Consider the following 26,633-nt stretch of genomic DNA (forward strand, 5'->3'; position numbering starts at 1 on the left):
CTTATAAGGTCCACCCAGCTCTTATAAACTGCCTGATTTATGCCCACAATCAGTGTTTAGAAGGACAAGTACACAGAGCTGTACCCACAGTTCAATTGCAGTTGCAACAATGTGGGTCAAACTCTTGCAGGAGCAAACTGTGCACACATGGAATTTATCATCAGTCAGACAATAATATGAATTTTTTTTTATAATGAGGTGCTTTCTGACTTTCACAGACGTGTTTAACTGGTGTATTCCTTTAATCACCTTTCACTCGACTAACACCTCAATCATCCTTAAGCAGCTCCATCTTCTCTTCCCAATGTAACATGTGAGATTAAATAGAATAATTTATTTTCAAGTAGAGCTGCAGAGTAAACCTTTGAAGGGTTTTGTCGACTTAAAGGTCAAATCTCCAAATCTCGGAAGAAATTTTAATGTAATGAAGATGGGAACTCTCAACCCCAAATTCAAAACTTAATCAAAAAGCAAAAAACACCACAATCGGGAAAACGTTATGTAGTGTCTGGCTTTCATTTTTATAGATAACAAATATAATCTCCATAGAGTCTCCGTATATAGAAAAGATGTCAATACACAAAAGAGCTACGCGCTAATACAATCAAAATGGATACAATTCAGTATGCATAATAACTTCAAAATCAATGCCTATATTTCCAGGATTACATATATATAAAGCATAACATAGGCCATAAACGACAGTAGTTTGTTTCCTGGCTTGCGCAACCTCCCTTGCATTTTTAAATCAAACGTTCAGAAAATGCTAGTTCAGATTTCACTGCCTTTACTGTTAATTCCATTATAAACTGTCCACTCTGGGCCCAGTTCTCCCCTCCAGTTTTACACTGGTTAATTCAGCTGAAATCACTGGAGTTACACTAGAGTAATGCAGTGGTGAATGGGGCTCTTTTAGTGGCATTTAATTTATTTTACAGATAGGGTGAACTGCTCAGCCAACAGACAAGCTCAAATACATGAAATTAGCGCCACTTGCCTGGTAAGTTCTATTTTTGCTGGGAACCTGACTTCAACCCTGAAATTCCTTTAGTGAAGAGGGAAGTTGGAGACAACATGAACATTTTCCCCTCAATGTCAAAAAGCATCAATGTCAAAAAGAAATATACCTATATCTAATCTATATCTATATCTCTATCAATCTTGTAAACAGTGGAAATGAGTGAGTTTCTGACATGAAGGATCATGCTGTGAATAAGATCAATCTGTCTTGATTCGTGGCCTTTATAATGGGCATTTTGCTTCTGAAAGGGAAGGGCATGAAGTGATCTACAGATAAGCTAGTTGCTTGGTCATAGAGAGAGCTCTATTTAGAAGGAAATGAGCAATACGGAGTGAGCCCCTGGTCTCTAAAACTACAATGTATTTACTTTAATTTTACCTTGTGAGCATCAAAAGGAAATAAGGAGCAATGCAGCCAATGCAAAGTGATTTATTTCATTGGTCTCTAAACAAGAATTAAAGAGAGAAGGGAAGCTCTTGTAAGTGGTACTTTTCAAAACACTGAGATATTATTTTGCCCTTGAACATTTCAGGGGAAGTATTTAAGCCTTGATTTTTGTTCCTTGAAGATTTTTTGCCTAATTCACTGAGGTACTGGGCAGCCATAAATGCTACTTATATCTAAGAGAGTTAAGGGAATACACCATATTGCAAGAAATGTGACTTTGGTTCAGGTTCATCGTGGATGGGGTGGGGGGAGAATTATAGTTTTGTGTCTAGGTGAAAATCCACTAAAACATTTTAGGTTAGATACACAGGGCCAAGTTCTGTCCTCAGAGGTGCTGGCACAGGTCTCATTGAAGTGTCTCCGCTTGGTGAACATGCGTATATAAGGGCAGAATTTGGTCAACACTCTCTATTACCTTTCCTCTCAAAGATTCTCCAAACTGAATCCACTTTCAGGGGTGCAACCATGTAAAAATCCTGGGAGGAGGAGCAGGAGAACAGGAGAAGCAAAATGAAAGAGAATGGTAAAACATTCAAAACCAAATCCTAACAAAGTCAGCCTTTTTACGTGACTTTCTCAGTATTTAATTAAGCATGTGCCTTACTTTAAGTACATGAGTATTCCCTTTGATGTCATTGGGACTACTACTCATGTTTAAATATCCTTGCTGAAACAGGGCCTAATAGATCTACTTGTCAATGGGAAGTTATGCTGTATTCTGTTTCTCTCTCTCTCTCTCTCTCTCTCTCTCTCACACACACACACACTCCAAAATATAAAGAAATGTACACCATGCTATTGGACCTCAAATAGACACACACTCTATCAATGCTATCTGACAGTATTAGAGCAGGTTGGGAGATATCTAGTCAACTATACCATTGAATGAATGCATAAGGCTTAGGTAATTTCTTTTTCATCAACTGGTTGATTACGTTGTTTTTAAAATGCATGTATAAAATAATATTAGAAGTGTACTGTACGAGAAATGCACCAGACAGCAACAATAATGTCAGGTTTTACAGCATGACTTAGCCCTGTGGAGTGGCTAAGTATTTAATCAGATTAGGTATCCAACATCCCAGACTGATATATTCTGAGTCATTCCTAGCAAACCTGGCACCACCAGGGTTATTTCTGTGGGACAGAGGGTTGATTATTTGTTTTTTAATGTTTATGTAAATTTTCTGTATAGAAAGTCATCCACAGCCTGATTAGCTCATAATTCAATGGTTCTCTTAACTGTACCTTTTTACTTCCAGGTCACCTTTCAACCAGTCTGTAATTATTATTGAGCATTTGCACTGTGGTGGAGCCTAAAAGCCACAACCAGCTGGGCTCCATTATGCTGGGCACTGTACAAATATATAATAAATGCCCCACCAACCATGTGTGCTTTTTCCATGCTTTTTCAATTTTCCCCTCTTTTCCCAGTGCCTTTCTCTCCCTCCCTTCGGTCTGCCCTCTGCTTTCCACTTCATCCCACCTCCCTTTCATTCTCCTTTCCCTCGCTTTTACTCAGCACCCACCTCTTTTACTTTTGCCTTACCTCGCCCCCATTTCTAAGTCCATGTTCCTCTCTAGTCTAATCACTCAAACCTTTCCTCTCTACTTCCCTTATTTCGTTTCCCCAGAACTAACCCCCTAACTTGGTCTGCTTCCCTTCCTCACCCTCTAGGAACTCATTTTATTCAGCCACCATGATCACCCTCCAACCTCTCTCCAATAGGATCCCTCCAACACACCTGAAATCTCTTTTCTCTGATTCCCTCTCCACAGGGAATATCCATTACCCCAACTCCTGCAATACTGTAGTAATAACTACAACAACATGGGGCCACACTGTACTTTCTCCAGGATTCCCATGGGACATAATGCCCCACCTAGCCACCACCTATCCTCTCAAGTACTCAAGCTCTCTCCAGAAAATTTCACAGGGGTTATTGCAAGGGAGATAGCACGTCTCCTTTTTGCATGAAATGGTTCTCTGTGTTGATCTAGGGTGATAATCTGGGTCAAAAACAGCATATCATATAACACTTAGCAGGGTTGGGGAGGAAAAAATATGTTCAGGTTTGTAGCCTAAAAAAAAACAAAGCCATTCTGACATTTTTCTAGACCACACGGTTTTTATTTTAGTCATTTCTGAGTGATGGAGCGGTGAACTGTTTTGTGGATTATTTAATGTATTTAGAATGTGGAAAACATTCCTCACAGGATTGTGACAATTTTAAAGACTGGTCAAATTTTAGGACCTACACCACTTTAAAGTGTCATTTCAAGTGATAGTATTATGAAACATGCTTTTAAAGTGCTAGATATGGGGAAAGTAAGAGAGTTCAAGCTAAGGGCTGCCACTTTTCTAAAACTGGAAAACATCAGAACCCAGAGAGCTTCAGCTTGGCTTTTTTATTTCACCAGGGAGTCAGTTCAGATCTCTTCAAGCTGCCACAGAACTTTGCTATTTATCAGCCACCTTAGACAATCTGTGCTATCACATGGACTTTCCAAAGCTCCTTGACAGAAAAAAAAAGATGAAGATGTATTTAAATGCTGATGTCAAACACCTTAGTCTGGGTACACAGACAGTGAGTTAGATTACGTTCCCAAAACACAGCCCATAGTAACTGGGGTGAAGGGAGGAGCAAGTGGCTGTACCGAGTCATGAGCAGCACCAGAAAAAAAATGTGGTTTAAGGAGCCACAATTTCCACCCTGCAAATTGTTTTCCTTCCTGAACCTCAAAAACTGTTGGATCACATATGGTTAGAGAGTTAAATTAGCTTTCTATTTGTCCAAATTAGCCCACCCATGCCTATTCCCAACCTACAAACCTGTGGTTAATGTCTACCTAAATAATATGATTACCCAAGAAGGCCAAAATCAAACAAGTGTGCAGCATTGCTTGATCTTTGGAGTTCACTCTCCACATTTTAATTTAGCAGTATAGGTCAGGTTAGCTGGAGGAGCCATTAGAGAGAAAGTTAAAATTACATCAGAATTGAGAAATCTTTTATGTCTCCTCTAATTTTCATTTGGAAGATATTCATGCTACAGCTGCCTACCCAGTTTATCCTTTCAAGACAGATCTTGCAAAAAGTAACATTAAATGTACTGCCAAACTGAGAGACACATTAGATGACTGTGGGACAGATTGTGGAATGAAAGGTAATTTTACTCATATCCCAAAGCACAGAGTATTGGTCAAGGAACTTAAATTTCTTCACTGGTTATTACAAAAGTTATATTATCAAAGAAGCCCCTTTGGGGACTCCTGGTAAAGAGATCTATCCACCCCTTAGAACAAAATTGATTTCACACCATCTAGTACTATCAAAGTGTGTCTTGGTAGACTGATGAAAGAGGAAACCATGATGTGATCTTGTGCTTGAGGAGATATATATGGGATACTCTCATAATGGAAAGCATTACAGATGACCTAAGACCAGAGGATAGTTGTCTCTTCCAAATATAGTGACTGCTCTAAGACGAGAATGGGGAAATATAGCAATTTTGTTTGGTGGTAAAATAGATACAGTCTTCAGCCTTAGTATTTGTAATAGATGGATTTAAAAAAAGAATTTCAGCTAGGCAAAGACTCAAAATTAATAGCTATTTTTGTTTTATGTACATTAGAAGCAGGAAGTCTGCTAAACAACCAGTGGGGCCACTGGATGATAGAGATGCTAAAGGAGCACTCAAGAACCATAATGCCATCGGGAGAAACTAAATGAATTTTTTGCACCAGTCTTCATGGCTAACAATGGAGGGAGATTCCCTTGCCTGAGCCATTCTTTTTAAGTGACAAATCTGAGGAATGGACCCAGATTGAGGTGTCATTAGAGGAGGTTTTGGAACAAATTGATAAACAGTAATAAGTCACCAGGACCAGATGGTATTCACCCAAGAGTTCTGAAGGAACTCAAATGTGACATTGCAGAAACTACTAACTGTGGTTTGTAACCTATCATTTAAATCAGCTTCTGTGGAAAATGACTGGAGGATAGCTCCACTTTTTATAAAGGGCTCCAGAGGTGATCCCATCAATTTCAGGCCAGTAAGCCTGACTTCAGTACTGGGCAAACTGGTTGAAACTATAGTGAAGAACAGAATGGTCAGACACATAGACAAACATAATTTGTTGGGGAAGAGCCAACATGGTTTATGTAAAGGGAAATCACACCTCACCAATCTACTAGAATTCTCTGAGGGGGTCAACAAGCATGTGGACAAGAGAGATCCAGTGATATACTGTACTTAGATTTTCAGAAAGCCTTTGATAAATTCCCTCAACAAAGGCTCTTAAACAAAGTAAGCTGTTGTGGGATAAGAGATTAGGTCCTCTCATGGATCAGTAACTGGTTAAAACATAGCAAACAATGGGTAGGACTAAATGGTCAGTTTTCAGAATGGAGAGGGTTAAATAGTGGCGTCCCCCAGGGGTCTGTACTGGGACCAGTTCTATTCAACATATTCATAAATGATATGGAAAGGGGGGTAAACAGTGAGGTGGTGTCATAAATATAAAGGGAAGGGTAAACCCCTTTGAAATCCCTCCTGGCCAGGGGAAAGCTCCTCTCACCTGTAAAGGGTTAAGAAGCTAAAGGTAACCTCGCTGGCACCTGACCAAAATGACCAATGAGGAGACAAGATACTTTCAAAAGCTGGGAGGAGGGAGAGAAACAAAGGGTTTGTGTGTCTGTCTGTAGTCGTCTTGGCCGGGGACAGAACAGGAATGGAGTCTTAGAACTTTTAGTAAGTAATCTAGCTAGGTATGTGTTAGATTATGATTTCTTTAAATGGCTGAGAAAAGAATTGTGCTGAATAGAATAACTATTTCTGTCTGTGTATCTTTTTTGTAACTTAAGGTTTTGCCTAGAGGGGTTCTCTATGTTTTTGAATCTAATTACCCTGTAAGATATATACCATCCTGATTTTACAGGGGGGATTTCTTTATTTCTATTTACTTCTATTTTTTATTAAAAGTCTTCTTGTAAAACACTGAATGCTTTTTCATTGTTCTCAGATCCAAGGGTTTGGGTTTGTGGTCACCTATGCAAATTGGTGAGGCTTTTTATCCAACATTTCCCAGGAAAGGGGGGGGTGCAAGTGTTGGGAGGATTGTTCATTGTTCTTAAGATCCAAGGGTCTGGGTCTGTAGTCACCTAGACAAATTGGTGAGGCTTTTTACCAAACCTTGTCCAGGAAGTGGGGTGCAAGGTTTTGGGAAGTATTTTGGGGGGAAGGACGCGTCCAAACAGCTCTTCCCCAGTAACCAGTATTAGTTTGGTGGTGGTAGCGGCCATTCCAAGGATAACGGGGGTAATATTTTGTACCTTGGGAAAGTTTTGACCTAAGCTGGTAAAGATAAGCTTAGGAGGTTTTTCATGCAGGTCCCCACATCTGTACCCTAGAGTTCAGAGTGGGGGAGGAACCTTGACAGGTGGCAACATTTGCAGATGATACAAAACTACTCAAGATAGTTAAGCCCAAAGCAGATTGCAGAGAGTTACAAAGGGATCTCACAAACCTGAGTGACTGGGTAACAAAATGGCAGATAAAATTCAATGTTGATAAATTCAAAATAATGCACATTGGAAAAGATAATACCAACTATACATATAAAATGAGGGGTCTAAATTAGCTGTTACCACTCAAGAACGAGATCTTGGAGTCACTGTGCTTAGTTCTCTGAAAACATCCACTCAATGTGCAGTGGCAGTCAAAAAAGCTAAAAGAATGTTGGGAATCATTAAGAAAGGGATAGATAATAAGACAGAAAATATCATATTGCCTATATATAAATCTATGGCAGTCCCACACCTTGAATACTGCTTGCAGATGTGGTTGCCCCATTTCAAAAAAGATATATTGGAATTAGAAAAGTTTCAGAAAGGGGCAACAAAAATGATTAGGAGTATGGAACAGCTTCCATATGAGATTAATGAGACTGGGACTTTTCAGCTTGGAAAAGAGACGCCTAAGAGGGGATATGATTGAGGTCTATAAAATCATGATTGGTGTGGAGGAAATAAATAAGGAAGTTTTACTTACTCCTTCTCATAACACAAGAACTAGGGGTCACCAAATAAAATTAATAGACAAACAAACAAAACAAACAAAAGGAAGTATTTCTTCACACAATGCACAGTCAGTCTGTGGAATTCTTTGCCAGAGGATGTTGTGAAGGCCAAGACTATAACAAGGTTTAAAAAAGAACTAGATAAATTCATGGAGCATAGGTCCATCAATGGCAATTAGCCAGGATGGGCAGGGAAGGTGTCCCTAACCTCATTTTTCCAGAAGCTGGGAATGAGTGACAGGGGATGGATCATTTTATGATTACCTGTTCTGTTCATTCCCTCTGGGGCAACCTGGCATTGGCCACTATTGGAAGACAGGATACTGGGCTAGATGGACCTTTGGTCTGACCCAGTATAGCCATTCTCATGTTCTTATGTTCACAATTATACATGTGTGAATATATCTGTAGAGATATGTGAGACAGCAAAGGGAGTCAGAAGCAGGGAGGGAGCTGCCTGCAAGACACTTGGAGGGTCTTGCTAAATCACCCAACCAGAGATGCCTGGGGCAGGGAAGGAACCTCAAGCCTCTGTTCCTTATAAGAAAGCTGAAGCTGTTTGGGTGGAGGCATAGGGAAAGGGACTGTCTCTGAGAAGGGAGTCAATTTGCACAAGGAAGCTGTGCAGTGATAAGGAGGCTATGTGAGGGAAACCTTTTTCTACTGCCCAAAGCTCTGAGGTATGAGTCATGGCCTGAAACAGATTTTTTTGGTGCCTTTAAGTAATTAGGGAACTTCTTTTTTTGTTTGTGCTTGCTTTTTGGAACTTTTTAAACAAAGAAACCAGACCCCAGGAAAGGCTGTGATTGAAGGAGAAAGACTGCATGAGGTTTGTTTAATGGGTTCTGAAGAAGGCGAAATGGGCAGAACACTGCAGAGGCACCCTTGGCCAGAAGGGGGTGCTCAGGTGGCAGTAACTCTGTTACGTGATGGGTTGTTTCTCATCTTTGAGGTGGTGGTAAAAATGGACTTAAACTTGTCCCCCCCCCCGCGCCCCAAAAGCAATGTATCCATTTTCCTACTATTGGAAATTGTAATGTGAAAAGAGAGCCTTATAATTTAGAAGTGACCTTATGGTCATAAGTAAACTATTCACACAATGCAGCTTTAACTCCATAATTCTGAATGTACAATTATCATACAGAAAAATAAAGGAGATTTGAGGTGGGAAAGATTTAATTTGATGCATACCCCCTCCATTATGTGATTATGACCTATTTTCCAGATTTTGTCCAAACTATTTTTAAAAAAATCAAGCATGTCTGGGATAGTAAAATGACCCCCCCTTCAGACAGGATCATTTTTATAACTCCAGATTCAACTAATATTCAAGGAAATGACTCAACCAACATTATACTTCAGATATTGTTCCACTACATTAGATTTTAACTAAGGAATTATCCATGATACTCAGCCTAATATTTCCTTTTCTTAATTCTATTGTAGATAATCCTACTAATAAATAGCAAAAAATGTATTTTTTTAAACGTATGGAATACTTTTCATTGACATTATTTCAGGTTGTTCTTTATAAAAATAATTATATCTGTTATAGGCAAAGCTGTCAGCGCTGCCTATTGTTAAGTTGCCCAACACATCCCATTATAGGACACTGATCACTGTTGCTTATAGCTTTGCAAAAAAAAAAATGGATTGAAATTTTTTTCTTTGTAGTTTCAGAGAAAAGGGGTCGGCTGTTTCTGAGTGCAAGGTTGGGGGGGGGGATAAACTGTTTGCATAGGTGCTGGAAGCAGGCATGCTGGTGGTGCAGCCGCACCTCCTGGCTTGGAGAGGTTTACATTATATACAGGCTTTACAGTTTGGTTCAATGGCTCTCTCAGCACCACTACCATAAAAGTTGTTCCAGCACCTCTGAGTGTTTGATACTGCAACCTTAATGCTTGTATGCAGTGTGTTATTGCAGCTGTGTTGGTACTAGGATATTAGAGAGACAAGGTAGGTGAGGTAATGTCTTTTATTGGACCAAGTTCTGTTGGTGAGAGAGACAAGCTATCAAGCTATGCAGAGCTCTTCTTTAGGTCTGGTAAAGGTACTCCGAGTGTCACATCTAAATACAAGATTGAACAGCATAAGTAGTTAGCACGTATTTTAAGAGACCATTCAAGGTGAAGTGGCCGGTTAATCCTCTTGGAGTCATAGGACAAAGAGAGAGATTAGGCATTACAGATTGCTGTAATCAGACATAAATGCAGTATCTTTTTTAAGACCATGTCATAAATATAAAGGGAAGGGTAAACCCCTTTGAAATTCCTCCTGGCCAGGGGAAAGCTCCTCTCACCTGTAAAGGGTTAAGAAGCTAAAGGTAACCTCGCTGGCACCTGACCAAAATGACCAATGAGGAGACAAGATACTTTCAAAAGCTGGGAGGAGGGAGAGAAACAAAGGGTCTGCGTGTCTGTCTATATGTTGTTTCTGCCAGGGATAGACCAGGAATGGAGTCTTAGAACTTTTAGTAAGTAATCTAGCTAGGTATGTGTTAGATTATGATTTCTTTAAATGGTTGAGGAAAGAATTGTGCTGAATAGAATAACTATTTCTGTCTGTGTATCTTTTTTGTAACTTAAGGTTTTGCCTAGAGGAGTTCTCTGTGTTTTAAATCTAATTACCCTCTAAGGTATCTACCATCCTGATTTTACAGGGGGAATTTCTTTATTTCTATTTACTTCTATTTCTATTAAAAGTCTTCTTGTAAGAAAACTGAATGCTTTTTTCATTGTTCTCAGATCCAAGGGTTTGGGTCTGTGGTCACCTATGCAAATTGGTGAGGCTTTTTATCCAACATTTCCCTGGAAAGGGGGGGTGCAAGTGTTGGGAGGATTGTTCATTGTTCTTAAGATCCAAGGGTCTGGGTCTGTAGTCACCTAGGCAAATTGGTGAGGCTTTTTACCAAACCTTGTCCAGGAAGTGGGGTGCAAGGTTTTGGGAAGTATTTTGGGGGAAAAGACATTTCCAAACAGCTCTTCCCCAGTAACCAGTATTAGTTTGGTGGCGGTAGCGGCCAATCCAAGGACAAAGGGTGGAATATTTTGTACCTTGGGGAAGTTTTGACCTAAGCTGGTAAAGATAAGGTTAGGAGGTTTTTCATGCAGGTCCCCACATCTGTACCCGAGAGTTCAGAGTGGGGGAGGAACCTTGACAGACCATGATTTTTAATATCTAGCAAAGTTATGAATTTAAGCTCTGAGGCTTGTCTTTTGAAAATGTTGTGCAGGTTTCATTTGAGGATGAGGACTGGTAGGGCGGATTTAGAGTGATTGCTTTCTGAAGAGTGTTCACCCATAGGGGATAGGGTGTTTTTGTCTTTTATCATTTGCCTGGGTTCATTTGAGAGCGTACTGACTGTCTGATTGTTGTTGGGACATCTAGCACACTAAATGAGGCACGTTGCATGTTGTGATAGGCATGTGTCGGAGCCATGGATCTTGAAAGGTGTGTTGTGGGGGGTGTTGATCATTGTAGCAGTGGAGATATGTGTCTGTAGGTTTTGCATCTGTTGTTCTGGCAGGGTCTGGGGCTGACTTGAGCTGGTGTGTTCTGGTCTGTGGGGAGCTTGCTTCTGATGACCTTGGAAAGAGTGGGCCTGTTTGAAGGCCAGAAGAGGAGGTTCAGGAAATATTTCTTTCAGGACTCATCCCCATCAAGTATGAGTTGTAGCTGTTTGACAATTCCCTGTATAGGTTCCAGTGTAGGGTAGTAGGTGACACCTAGTGAGTGTGTGTGGCCAGAGGCATTTTTATTTCTGTATTAATGCAGGTTCTCTTGAGGTATCTCAGTGGCCTGTTCCATGATGCAATCTGTGGAGCTCGAAAGCTTGTCTCTCTCACCAACAGAGATTAGTCCAATAAAATATATTACCTCACCTGCCTTGTCCCTCCAACCTTGATGTTACTTTAGCATAATTATTTGTAATATTATATATAAAAATGTGTGAGATGGAGCACATAGTATAATTGCCTAGAAATCACTTGTACAAGGTGAATTCAATAAAATAATATGAATAATTTATTATTATTTAATAATATAAACACAGAATTTAAATTTGATAGTCTTACTGATCTTTTTGTACCTTAATATTAATATTTCTAAGGAACGTGAAGGATTCTTAATATATAAAATATTAATACATCAACCTAAAAAACCCTAATGTGTTGCAACATTTAGAATCAAAATGAGTTTCACTAATGGACCACTTCACATTATGTTCGTACAACAAATTGTCAAGAATCTTGCATAACAACAACATGTTTAAGTGATTTGCTGAATAGAGATGGCCCTAAACATGTGCCTAAATGCTTTACTAAACTGGGTACATTGTGATGAGGACCACTCTGAGCTTTCCATATAAGATATTTTTGGCTGTCCAGTCAACGATGCAGGAGATGGATTTTGTGTGTGGTGCCTTTTAATTCTGATTTCAAGACTTCTTGGAGCAATATGATGTAATTTGTGATGGAGTGTCTAAACCCCACACTGCACAACATGTGGGTAATGAGCTATTGTGGGCTCAGTCAGCCCTGACCTGCCACAACTGTGAGAGATGTCAGACTTGGTAGGAAGAGCTTAAAAGGGAAGAATACACATCATACCTGGTGGCAGACTGGAGAGAAGCTCAGACCTCCAGTCCTCAGCTCCTGGAGAAAGGCTGGCTGAAGGCAAGAATGCCTCAGATGACCAGTGACTGACTGCTCCCTCCCTGAAGGAAAGGAGGGCCTGATACTCATCCACTTTTGGTGGGACTATTCTATATTAGCCTGGATTTGGAAGCCTAGCTGGGGCCAAGGTTACCAGAAGCCTTGTGGAAAAACAGGGCCTGCTCATACCTCTGGGACAATTCATTTGTGTTTGGTTTGTTGACAGCACCACAACAGACTGACTGTCTGGGTCTCAGTCTCTTATGACTAGACTGACATGGAAGGATGTCTGAATGCTGCAAACCAGAGGCTGGTGAGTGCAAAAGCCTGACCTGGGGCTCTAGGGGGCACCCTGGGCAAGCAACATAGTGCACATCTAATTTGTTTAATGCATAATCAACAAGCATATTTTGAACTACTTCTGTCAAGTATACCAGAGATGTATTTGGACAGTTGAACACTTCAGACACTTTAAATGCCAAGCAGAATCTTATTTGGGACCACCTTCAAAGATCAGTTATCCATGTTCATAACAAGAAGTCTTAGGCTGCAAATCTGGCCATACTGGAGCTGGTTCGAGTTTGACATAGACATCATAGCTGCTTTCAACTACCTGAGAGGTGGTTCCAGAGAGGATGGTTCTAGACTATTCTCAGTGGTGGAAGAGGACAGGACAAGGAGTAATGGTCTCAAGTTGCAGTGGGGGAGGTTTAGGTTGGATATTAGGAAAAACTTTTTCACTAGGAGGGTGGTGAAACACTGGAATGCGTTGCCTAGGGAGGTGGTGGAATCTCCTTCCTTAGAAGTTTTTAAGGTCAGGCTTGACAAAGCCCTGGCTGGGATGATTTAATTGGGGAAGGGTCCTGCTTTTGAGCAGGGGGTTGGATAGATGACCTCCTGAGGTCCCTTCCAACCCTGATATTCTATGATTCTATGATCAGTGGTGCCCAGATTTCACCCCGAGTGATCCTAATATTAGGAGAGCAGAGCAGTACTTTGAGAGTTACATTATTTAAGATTCCCAGTTATTTGTGGTATAAACAAAATCTCAACTTATGGACCTATTAGCACAAATCAGTGTGATTCTAAGACTTGCAATGTATGGGTATTAAGGCTGATGTATTAATATTTTGCATATTTATAATCAAGTCCTTCACATATTCACGGAAATTTTAAGCATGTGTTCAAGTGCCATGCTGAACAGAGATGGACTTCTGAACTGAGGCCAGAAAAAGTAGCGGTAAACTCTCATTAAGGTACAGATGAGATACAGATGCCAAGTTACACAGGCAAATTACTATTTTCTTCCTAGGTCCTGATTTTTTTTCCTGCTATATTTCTATTTCTTTTGTCTATAGCACACTTTATCATTCACTTTTATGTTTTTTATTTCTTAAATTTGATGGGAGTAATCAACTAAGACACTTATTTCAGCAAAGGTCAACTCCTCATGCTGAAAATAGCAGCTGAAAGAAATAATCTAATCAATTCTAAAGTTTAAGAGTTCTTTTTGCATATTATAAAATGTTTTTATGATTAATTCTTTGAGGCTATTCTTGTCTGAAGTAATTTTTAAAAGTGCTTTATTTGCATTATCTCCTCATTTATTGCTTGCTTATTCCTTTTTCCTACTTGTAGATGTTCTTGATTTTGATATTGAGTTCAAGATTTACTGAGCATATTTAAAGTAAAAAGAAAAGGAGTACTTGTGCTACCTTAGAGACTAACAAATTTATTTGAGCATAAGCTTTCATGAGCTACAGCTCACTTCATTGGATGAATGCAGTGGAAAATACAGAAGGAAGATATACATATATACATACACAGAGAACATGAAACAATGGGTGTTATCATACACACTATAATGAGAGTGTTCAGGTAAGGTGAGCTATTACCAGCAGGAGAGAGGAAAAAAAAAAACCTTTTGTAGCGATAATCAAGGTGGGCTATTTCCAGCAGTTGACAGGAATGTGTGAGGAACAGTAGGGGGGAAAATAATCATGGGGAAATAGTTTTACTTTGTGTAATGACCCATCCACTCCCAGTCTTTATTCAAGCCTAATTTAATGGTGTCCAGTTTGCAAATTAATTCCAATTCAGCAGTCTCTAGTTGGAGTCTGCTTCTGAAGTTTTTTTGTTGTAATATGGCGACTTTTAGGTCTGTAATTGAGTGACTAGGGAGATTGAAGTAGTCTCTGACTGGTTTTTGAATGTTATAATTCTTGACATCTGATTTGTGTCCATTTATTCTTTTACACAGACACTGTCCTGTTTGGCCAATGTACATGGCATAGGGGCATTGCTGGCACATGTATGAACCAACTTCACTTGCTTATTTTTGGTTTCTTTGATGGGTGTGGGGAGATATGCACTGAATGATTGAAAGTGATTTTTTTATTCTAAGGAAAGCAAACTGGAATGTTCTGTACTATATTCACTAGTGTGTTCTTGACCTACTATTCGACAATTCTAGCAAAAACTAAAATTTCATAGCAAACCTGAGTTAAAAATTAGATAAGGCTTTGATGACCAACACGAAAATTCAAATAAGGAAGCAAGATTTTGGAAGCCCATATAGTTGTTCTTGAACATTTTGATCTCTGGTATGATAAAATTAGCTTCCCAGCGGTTTAGCATGTCAGTACTTTTGCCTCTGAGATTTTATTGATCTTTAGAACTGTGAGAGATATGATTGGTTACACATAAATCCATATCTAGCCGACCAGTGCAGGGATTATTCCAAACATAGCTCTCTCGCTGCACGTATGATACAGTTTGATAAAATTTCTGAATTGCATATTTGACTCTCACATTTCAAGAAGGTCTCAAGTGCCATTTAAATAAGGCATAAAATCATTAATTGAAATGCACCCGTCTCCATAATTATGAGTATAGTGAGGAAAATCAGTAAACAGACAACCAATTAGGGTTCTTCTAATTTTGATAGAATGGTACATATAGTTAAATACAATTTTTATGTTATGAGTTAAGTTTTCTCTGCCTCAGTTATATATATGCACCCCTTTTGCACTCAAAGCCAGGCATATATGTGTGTGTGTGTATATATACATGCACACACGCACACACGCACACACAGATGCACAAGAAAATCTCCACACAAACTTCTGGGCATAATAAATGAGGGTGCATATTGTGCAGTTGTAATTTAGTCAGGGCTTCCAGCACATTCACATCACATGCCTCACAATGTCTTAATCAAATGCTGCCTGCAGTTTGTTGTGTTAGAGAAAGATCCCACTCAAACATTGTTCCACAATAACTTTGTCTTTGGAACGAGTTTGCTACATATTTTAAAAATAGCCTATTTGTCTAGAACATTTTTTTTAAAAAGACTTTTAATAAATTTACTTGAACTTAGTGTTCACCCAGACTCAGATTTGGGTGGACTCTCCCAAGCCCAGCCATGAATACACACCTGCCACACGTTCTTAATAAATATTGAATCACATATACAAACAAGGAACTGGAGAAAATGTACTTCTGTAAATCCACCAAAAAAAATGTTGCTTTATTCATTAGGATTAGCGTAGTCATGGAGGAAAGAAGGGACACAGCGAGCAGCAGGGACCTCCAGGGGGTCGGGGAGTGGAGTAGAGAAGAAGAGGGACAGATTCTCCAGGCAGTGGAAAGTGGTTGGGGTCTCGGGGAAAGGCAGAGCAGGGAGGGGGAAGAGGAGGAGCATAGGTGGGACCAACATCGCCCAGGGGTCTGGCCACAGGTCAGCAGTGGCTGTGCCAGGAGAGTCTTAGCCTCCCTTGGCCTATTATACTCACCGCCCATGGGTCCAACAAAAGATATTTCCTCACCCATTTTGTCTCTGCCATGAACATAGGTATTTTCCAAATGGAGAGATAACAAAGGAAAAAAGTTTGATGCCACAGTACTTTTGTATGGAATGTAGTGCTATAGAACTGCAGGACTAGGTATAATGCTGAATATTTTGATAGGTTAATATTAAAACACATTCTCCCCTAACATATTATTTGAGATCGGAAGGGTACTATAGCACAAGCCGTTAGAATGTCAACATTTACCATCCTTTGCTGCCGCTATCATCTATTCTATCTCTAGGGAAAAGCAGTACTGCAATCTTATAAAAACCATTTGGTTATTGTTAGCAAAACTTTGTCATGATGATTATCTTACTGTGGTATTAGTGACTCAAATGGCATGTGAATATTCTTTCACAGCCAGAATGTGACACCCTTTCTACCACTGAGTAACAGCTTACTCCAAAAGTATTCTCAGTGACTTCAGTGGGACTATTCTTGTGGGAGGGCCCTATTCAATAGGAGTAAAAGTATCTGGCCCTAGAAGAGACCAATACATTTGTAAATGGTGAATAAAGAGTTTTCTGTTGTATGACTATACAAAATTCTTTGTAACTATTCAGCCTCAATTGGTGGTGAATGGCTTTTTCGCACTAGCAATACCGTTCTTTTTAAAAAGGATTATGTGTCTGAATAAATCTTCGTAAAAGCCCATTAGTGGTATTTTCAGGAATAATCTGAGTAGAAAAGCATCTGGAGTAAATTGAAGCATTAGTCCGGTTGTGTTTAAAAATTATCCTGTTGATTATGAGCCAGAACTGGGCAATATAAGGATAATGCCACCACATATGGATCTTTCTGTTTTTTGTTTTTTTGTCTTGGCAAGCTTTCCAACAGTCTGCGGAAATAGGATCATTAATCTTACTTAATCTTGCAGGTGTCATATACATTCTGAAAAATATTTTCACTTGTGTTTCCTTATATGGATAAAAGGCAGAAAACTAGGACATATAATTCCAGATTATCAAATAAATTTTATCTGATATGTTTTGTTTCAGATATTTTACCAGAATTGAATATATACATTTGTATTGCGTTAGAAATAGGAGGTTCCCACAGTTCATTGGTCTGGCTGGCTTGTGTCACAGAGGAAGGAGAGGTTAGGTATCATAATAGCAACTAGTAAGGACATGCCGTTTATATCCTGTTCCCCAGGGGGCTTGAACACCTTCAGTCCCAGACTCACTGGCTCCCAGGTACGTTTCCCTCCTCAAGTTAAGTCACCAGGTTGGTTGGTGGTCTTTGGAGCAGGTGGCCTGCCAGGTGACTAGATGGTGGGGAGAGAGATTTCCAGTTCTCTGGTTTGGACCATGTGCTAGATTTGGAAGAAGAATGCATAGAAGTGGCAAAATGACAATCTGTTATAGGTGTGGAATATATGTTTCATCCAATGGAATTTTATATGCAGGGCAGGAAATCTCTCATATTAGAGAGGGAATTTTAAGTCTCTCATTAAGAATCTTCTAAGGGAGGTGAACCTCAAAAAACTGTCAGGGATTGTGGCACAGAGATCCAAGTCTTTGTTAACTGGATGTGGACTTTAGGCCCCTTGGGGCTTTCAGAGCCTTTACTGAATCAGCTTTGACTGTAGGAACTGCTGGGTAGCCACAATCTAACACGTAATTGAACCAATGGGTACTTGATGAGTGTGACAAAAGGAGTATCAGTGGTGTACGGTTCTATATGATTTGCATAATGGCTTAGCCACTCCCAGTCTCTATTCAAGCCTAAGTTAATTGTATCCAATTTGCAAATGAATTCCAATTCAACAGTCTCTCACTGGAGTCTGGATTTGAAGTTTTTTTGTTGTAATATCACAACTTTCATGTCTGTAATCGCGTGACCAGAGAGATTGAAGTGTTCTCTGACTGGTTTATGAATGTTATAATTCTTGACATCTGATTTGTGTCCATTTATTCTTTTATGTAGAGACTGTCCAGTTTGACCAATGTACATGGCAGAGGGGCATTGCTGCACATGATGGCATATATCACATTGGTGGATGTGCAGGTGAACGAGCCTCTGATAGTGTGGCTGATGTTATTAGGCCCTGTGATGGTGTCCTCTGAATAGATATGTGGGCACAGTTGGCAACAGGCTTTGTTGCAAGGATAGGTTCCTGGGTTAGTGGTTCTGTTGTGTGGTATGTGGTTACATTCATTAGTGTAACTACATAAACACTGATGTAAATACAAGAGGAGAATCAGGCATGCAATTATTTGTAATTCAGAATAATTGTATAGGCAGGTATTTATGGACAGTGCTGATTCCTTTACTGGTTAATCTTGTGGGGGGTTTAAGCCCAGTTAAGTTATTTTTTCCTATTCCTGTAGAAAGCCCTTAGAATCATAGAATATCAGGGTTGGAAGGGACCTCAGGAGGTCATCTAGCCCAACCCCCTGCTCAAAGCAGGACCAATCCCCAATTTTTGCCCCAGATCCCTAAATGGCCTCCTCAAGGATTGAACTCACAACCCTGGGTTTAGCAGGCCAATGCTCAAACCACTGAGCTATCCCTCCCCCCTTTACAACATGTTGTTTTCACCTACCATATGGAGACAATTTTATTTGAACTAACAGCGATACACAAAAAGGGGAAATAGAGGAGACACACTTTTCCCTGATAAATTTAAACATTGAAAACGAGGGTTAATTTGGAGGCAGAAAAACCTAGTTGATATTACTCTCTATGGAAAAGAGTCACCAAATTACATTGTGTGTCTTGCTGATCGGATTGTGAACCAGAAGCCATCTCCATTTGGTAGTACAATAATGTAGTTGTACACACTGAAAGATAGTATACGGCTGATACACATGGGGTGACATCCTGGAACAATAGGTGAAGGCAGTGGAAGTTTCATCATTGACTTTCACAGAGCTAGGATTTCACTGCTGGATTTGTTCTAGATCCATAGGTGACGGAAATAGGGGTGATGCCGCACCCCCTGGCTGGCAGTGGTTTCCATTATATACAGGGTTTATAGTTTGGTTCAGTGGCTCTTAGCACCCCCACTATAAAAATTGTTTCAGCACCCATGTCTAGTTGTGAATTTACCTTTGTAAGTAAGTGCCACATTTGAGCACGGACCACGAACATGAAGATCTGTGATTATGTTCCTTACATAATTATTTCTCTACAAGGGGACGTTAACTATAGGAGAGTAAAAGGATAGATTTAGCATGGATGTCATATTTCCTAGAGATCTAACAGATGTAGAATAACATTTGATTCAATATTTTCAAAAAGGATTACACTAATATTTTGGGTTGCAAATACACAACATTCCCAGTGTGGTCTTCACTGGCTGCCTTCTGAAATAAGGAGAAAATAAATCTAAGTGTAGAGGCCCAGAAATATTATTTAAAATCCTAAAATTCCAGGTCACCAAATATTGGCAGTGAAATGCAAATTTTTCCTCTTAATTTCTATAGCAGAATTAAAAACTATAAAATAGTATAAATAAGGAAAGTTACTAAATTAGATCTAAACACATTTTCAGATTTTATTGGTTAGTCTGATCGGTAGCATTGTAGCAAGTACTGATATCACATTAATGAATTATGCACAAAAACACAGGTATATGTAGGTTTTTAAGTGTTTTTGCTTTATTTTCATAAAGTTTGTCATTCCTGCCATAACCTATATTTTCCCATTTATTTAGGAAGATTTATGCAAAGAATATAGTATTTTAAATCTGTATTATTTATTCATAGTTCAATGTATTGTTCACTGTTTAAATCAACTGTATTGTAAGATATTGACAATAATGTATTATTTATAAGGGATGTCTGGAAGTAGGGTAAACCTGCATTACCGTATAACAAGCTGTAAAATAAAAACAGGATATATATTGGGTAACTATTTTTCACAGTTTTTATTTTACTAAAATCTATTAAACAATTCGTAAAAGCTTTCTTTGAATTTCAGATTTTTAGACTAAAATATTGGAATATAGGAAAAAACAGAATGTATTTGTCCATTTTACTCCCTTTTCTTGATATTTCCTTCCACCCGCTCACATGCATCAAAAATAAATCTTAGAAGAGTTTAGTTCCACTTCAGGGGATTATTTTGCCTGTTTATATTTCACTGTTAGATTTTAGTAATTTTAGTGGAACGTGACTCCTATTAATCAACCTGCAGCCTGTTCTTTACTTTGGCTCTTTCCATACCCCCTTCCTCCAAATCAGTGCAGTTTCTAGCAATCTACATTTTTTTCCCATGCAGAAAACATTGTACTCCTTGATTTAGTATTTTAAATAATATAGTCTGGTAATGCCTACCAGGATTGGTCCCCCTTGTAAGTACTACAACAGAATATAGTAAGAATACCACACACTGGTTTAAGGCAGGAACTATGGAAGGAGATAAGAAATGTATGTACATTTCTTAAAGGATCATTTTAACATGCAGCTAAAGCATGTTAAATGGGAAATTCTGAAGTGGATGTAGGGATTCCCAGCTTTGGGCCAAACAAAGTAGGTGTATTATTCCTTAAGGACAGAATTTACATGATATTTTATTGATGAACAATTTAAGAGCCTGGTTCAATGCCACTGGGTATCAATTACAATTCTTGCAAGACCTGGCACAAATTTACAATCACGATTAATGAGATGTCAACATTGTTGGAAGAAATGTATTGATGTCCAATAGTAAAGTAATCAGACCCTCACAAGGCCAGGTACTATGAGCATCTTTTAAAGAAGTGCCATCTATCTAAACTGTCATACACAAATTTGCTATACTTCAAAAAGAGAAAGTAGGATGCTGGAAAAAAAAGCAAAGCTGTGAATGTTTAATTACTGCAATAAATTCAAGTGTGCTAAATTCTAGCTTTCCAAATATGTATACCTGCTGGTATATGTAGTATCTGGAAGTCTGTGTGTGGAAAATGTAACCTTTGAAAAATGCTCACCCCCACCCCCAGCTTGGAACCTAAAATAGCTAAACATATTTTCTTTCAGCACTCCCTTCAATATTTACCTCTGGACTGAGAACAAATAGAAACAAAATTCAGTAGTAAAATAGGGCCTTCAAATGGAATGTGCATCTTAATCATTTGCAAGGTCACCATACTATCCTGGTAAATACTTCAGAAACTTTCCCATTAATATCTACTCAGATTTTTAAAATGGAATGTCTTTGGACATACTTGTACCCTTCACATTTACTTTCTGAGTATACTTAGAAGATTGTGTTTTACTGGAATGAAAGTTTGCAGAAAGGCAATTTCAAAGTTGCATGCATTGCTATTACTGATAGAAGTGCCTGTATTGTCATCCAATCCAGGAACAGAGATTGCAATTCAGTAAGATACTTAAGCATATGCCTAACTTTAAGCATGCAAGTAGTCCCACTGACTTTACCATGTGATTAGCTGACCCATAACAAAATTACATAATTCAGATTTTGACTAGAGTATCTCAAACTGTTTATGATCAGTTTTATAGAGTAAAACAATTGGTAAGTATATTCACACAAATGAGGAAATCATGGCACACCATGAGTAGAAGAAAAACAATTTGTTGCAAATTACATACACAGTATTAGTCACAATCACATTGCTATAATTAAATACAGGTTCTCTAAGACATTTTCTATGTGAGCTGAAGGGAGCTAGAAGCAAAAGCAAGTACCCTTACACAAAGGTTGGGCAAATTCAGAAGTACACCCCCAACCCAAAGAACTGAATTGAGAAATACTCATCAGAATGGAGAGAATAAATTCCTCTCTCCTAGAAGAGACCTTCTAACCAGAGCTGAGGGAATATCAGTTCCTATAAAATTAATTCCATTAAGTCCCACATCTGGTCCTTTAATGGATTTATATAGTTTTACTGTGGCCCATGCAATAATAGCAAAACATTATTGCCAATGTTATGAACACAATTAATAGGCTGGGTATCTGCTAGAAGTTGGAGCAAGGTCCATCCATTACAAATACTTAAATGCATCAGAGGTGATCATTTATATGAAACCAATACTATGTAATTGTGCATTAAGATTTCTTGATTAATTACAATTTTTATTGTCCGCCAATTAAAATGGATTTAGGGAAGATGTTCTTTGCATATGCTGGGCCATCAACTTTGAATGAATTACTTAAGTATCTTAAACTGCTTGATATAATGACTGGTTTTAAAAAGGAAATAGGTAAATTGATTAGAGCATGTATGTAATTGTGGAGCTTCATGTAAAATTGCTTGATGTTTAGTACTTATAATGAAAGATCTGAGCTGTAACTAACTGGCAATGCTTCAGGATAATATTGAAAACGTGATAGGAGGTCTCCATACGATATTCCTAGCAAACAAATTTTGACAACACATTAAATTAAATGTCTTAAATAAGGATCTGATTATTATAAAATCAACAAAGCTACTTAATGTATAGTAATTTAGTTAAGAAGGTATTCAATTATTTTTATTAGATCCATGTCCATTGCAATACATTTATATATAATGTCTTAATAAAAGGATAACAAAGGCATCCAGAAGTGTAACTCTTGAGATTTAAAAGCACAACATTTAAGGATCTCTTTCTGAGGTCTACACTGATCAAGTTATGGTCAGATAGTGGAGTGAAAGGTCCAAATGTGGAACAAAGATCCAAACTGAGAGACTCAAGACAAAAAGAAATGCTTCCTATTTATCATACAAGGTAAATGATTTCTGCAATGTTAGTTTCATGTAAATGGTAAAGAAATCAAGATTAGAACACAAATCTGGTGTTCTAACCTGTTATAGCAAGTGAAGATTCAGAATGGCTCAGTATTCACGCAGGCACAAGTCTTAGCTCAAAGGGAGAATCCTCCCTTGAAAGCTGCAGAACCCCTCGCTGAAGTTATGTAATTGTCTGGCTATACTGAAAGGAGGACAGGAGACATTTGATATGGTTTTAATCAGGCCATTATTATTAGATGTCTGTAGCAACCCAGCAGATAAAAGTGTACAGTGTGGGTAGCCCCAGTTCATTCAATAACCACCCAGGGGATTCCACCAGCCGCCCTTCTTTTTTCCATTCATCCCTGAGCCAACATATTGCTGGGACCTTACCATCCATACACACACACTCTTCATAGAAGGGTTAAGGTGGGCTATAAGAAAGGGGGGTTGGCGCCGTTCCGTATCATTCATAGGGGCCCCAAACCCCTTCCACTCCGTTCTGTTCCTTTAACCAACAGCTCCTTTTTAGTCCTTTTCTAAGCCATTTATACAGTCACTGTATACCTTCCCCGTGAAGTACCTGCATGGGACATCCATCCCACACTTTTATAATGAGTCACAGTATACAGCCAAACTCCCTTCATGCCACATGCCAACAAAGCCCTCCCGGAACCTTCTCTGCGGAAGGCGAAAAAAACCCCAACTCCATGTAGGCCAATCTGGTGGTGAGGGAAAAATTCCTCCCCAGTTCCCATAAAAAGGGGCAGTTAGCGCAATACTCACAGCAGGTCTTGACAAAACCTGGTATTTCACCACCTAAAGGGGAGGGAGGGGGGGTTCTGCCTCAGCCTACTCCCTGTAAAAGGAGGCTTAACCACATGGGCCTGCCCCTTTTAAGCCCTTTCGCTCATCTGGTTTCCAGGGGATGAGTCAGTGTCACCATGCTGTCCCCTTGTCTCCATTTGCAGCAGTTTGACCTCTCTCTCCCCTTCCTCTCCCCAGCCCTAAAGCATTGTTCCCTTCATTCAGCCAGCCAGCTGAATTTCCCCCCACTTAAAGGGGTGGGGCGGTCAATCTCATAGGGAATGTGCACACTGCAAAATTTTAGTGCGTTCAAGCTGCATTACAAACGCTCAAATAGCTGCCACCATAAACTGATTATGACTAACTGGTCAGTGTAGACCAGGCAAATTGTGTTGAGCATTATCATCTAGCCCAGACCTTATACTCATTTTCATCCCTCAAAGGAGACAGTTTTTTATCATCCTTTATGCATGTGCTTCTTTAAATTATTGACCTTTTTTTCCTCTCATTTATTTATTAACTGTGATCAGGGCCCTTAACATCCAGTGGAAGTGTACAGTGATGTGAAGAAAAATGAGTTTGTGGCTGAGAGAGCAAGCTACTAAGCAGCTCCCTCTAAAGCTGTTATCAATGCCACTCTAAGAATCGGCTGGGATGGAGAAAGGGCGGGAGAACAAGAAGATATTCCATCTTAAATTACTGCTCTTTGTAGGAGAGTTAATGGGGATAAGGGGAAAATATAGAAAAAAGTAACAGCAGCACAACCCAACAGACCCAACCCTAAAAATGCAAGTCCAGCAATATGACTCCAGGAACCATTTCCAGTATGAATATGTGTTCAGCATTAGAATTAATGATCACGATGGAACCAATGGGAAGTACTTATAAAACCCTGGAAGATTATCTTACTAATAATTATCTCTGTTTTATTTTATTAGATTTCACACTCTGGGCAGAGAGTTCAGAGAGAGAGAGAGAGAGAGAAAGAGAGGGAGAGAAAACCATAGCTGCTGAAATATACAGAGGTTGAGAAAAGCAGCAGTCACTTGGATAATTGGTGCTGTTAATATTTATGGTGAGGTTTCTGCATTTTGCTCCTGTGGAAACTTTGAAAAATAAAACTAATTTGGGGCATTTTGGTGCATCATTACCAGTGCATTCAGTTAAAAAATAATAATTTCCGCTGCTGTGCTGCCTGGCTGGATGCCTAATAAAAAACCTGTAATGTATCTCCTCCGATGCCTAAGCAAACCAAGCCTAAAGATAATGATGATCAAAGAAAAGGGGATATAATTTCAAAGTAGTGGTGGGTGGGGTGGGGTGGGATGTGGGAGGGGAGGAGCTGCAGTTGTGTGTAACAGGCATTTAGAAAATGAACCCCAAATATGTTTCAGTTACCAGTTATTTTTCTTTCAAACCTGATATAGCGGGATTAGAAATACAAGCTGTGTGTGTGTTTGCAGAACCACACTTTTTAGCCATGTTTATAAGCAGAGCTGATTCAGCAGCACTGCTAAACCTGTGGCCCCACAGATCCCCTCTTTTCCCCCTTCAGACCTGCCTTTTGAAGATTTGGACCCTTGTAGCAAAAAATCTCATCCTGATTTTCTTAGATGCTAAGCATTTGCCATTTCCATTGAAACTAAGGGAGGTATGAATGTGTGGCATATGGGAAAAAAACACCCAGGCCCAGATAACACCTTAGGAGATCAAGTTAAGACCCACATCATCAGGTCTCAATAAGAGGACTCTGCCCCTTCCATTAGAGGCAATTCTCTGCTCCTCCTTAGTTGCAGAGATATCAGAGGTCTCCAAAAGCAAACTCGTAGGAGAAAGCACAACAGGAGCTGAGAGCATTGCCAACTATTTTTCACCGCAACTCCTTTCTCTCCACTGTCAGCATATTTAATGGACAGATCTATCTCACTCCTTGTCACAGATCCTTATACATTGCTTGTTTAGAAATGAACAAGCATAGTCCCCAAACTTTAGAAACATTATGTTGAATTTTTTCATAGTTTTGTTTTCTGTCTTTGAGCAGCTCTAGTTTTTATGGAGGACAGGACTGCTTGATTTGGTTTTGAACTCTGTATATATTTAATCACTATTGCTCAGTGTCCACATATATTTGCTATAGGTGCTGCAAATGGCCCTGATCTTGCAGGCAAACCTTTTTAGCATTCATTTATTTCTCTGGAATTCTGCTGTTGGCATATAAAGGTTAACCCAAAGAAAACATATTGGAGGAACTGGACCTAAAAACATGAACTGAATGCAATATAAAATGGGTAGTTTTCCTTAGAATAAGATATTTTGTTTTACTATTTTTTGGGGGGGGGGGATAAAGGGGAGGGAAAATCCAATAAAAGATTACAGCCATATTGTTTCCTATAGGATTAAACGGTGAGAATTTGTGTGACGACTGCATATCAGTAGAGAAATTCCTGAAGTCAGATTACATATGTTCACTGATATGCTTTTCTAGTGGAAGAAATACTCATTTTTTGCAAAAATATCAGCCACCACATTTCCTTAATGCATTATGTATTCTAAATAAACATATCTGATCCAGTCTGAATGTGATTTAGCCCCAATAGACTTTCTAGGGACTCCAGTATATACTTTCTGCTGCATTTGACGAAATTAAAGATGACTACTCTTTCGGCAGTGACCTTTAATTTAAAAGCGCGTACCATATTCATGCTGTTCTACTCTCCTTGTATCTTTCTAGGCTAACTAGGGATCAGTATTTCCATGTTTGGAGAAAATGAAAAAACCAACCAAATCTAAAACCAAATAAAACATGTCTCTTCATGTTCTTGTCGTCTGAAGTATTACTGCACTTTAATTACTGCTCTGTAAGAAATGGGATTTTGTCATATTAGGAGAACAGCAGCTACATATTGGAGACATAGGACAGAGAAAACAACATAACTGGAAAGTGTCATAACTCATTTATCTTCTTTAATACTCACCATAGTTCTGGCTGAAATTTCCCTTTCAGTGGTCAATACATTTTCAGGGAAGGGAATTTCAATTTACTCTTTTTTTTTCCCTTCCTTGCATTTCTGCACCCATTCTCAACATCTCTAAAAGCATACCTTTGATAC

Source organism: Lepidochelys kempii, chromosome 1 (genome assembly GCF_965140265.1).
Source record: "Lepidochelys kempii isolate rLepKem1 chromosome 1, rLepKem1.hap2, whole genome shotgun sequence".
NCBI classification, from domain to species: domain Eukaryota; kingdom Metazoa; phylum Chordata; order Testudines; family Cheloniidae; genus Lepidochelys; species Lepidochelys kempii.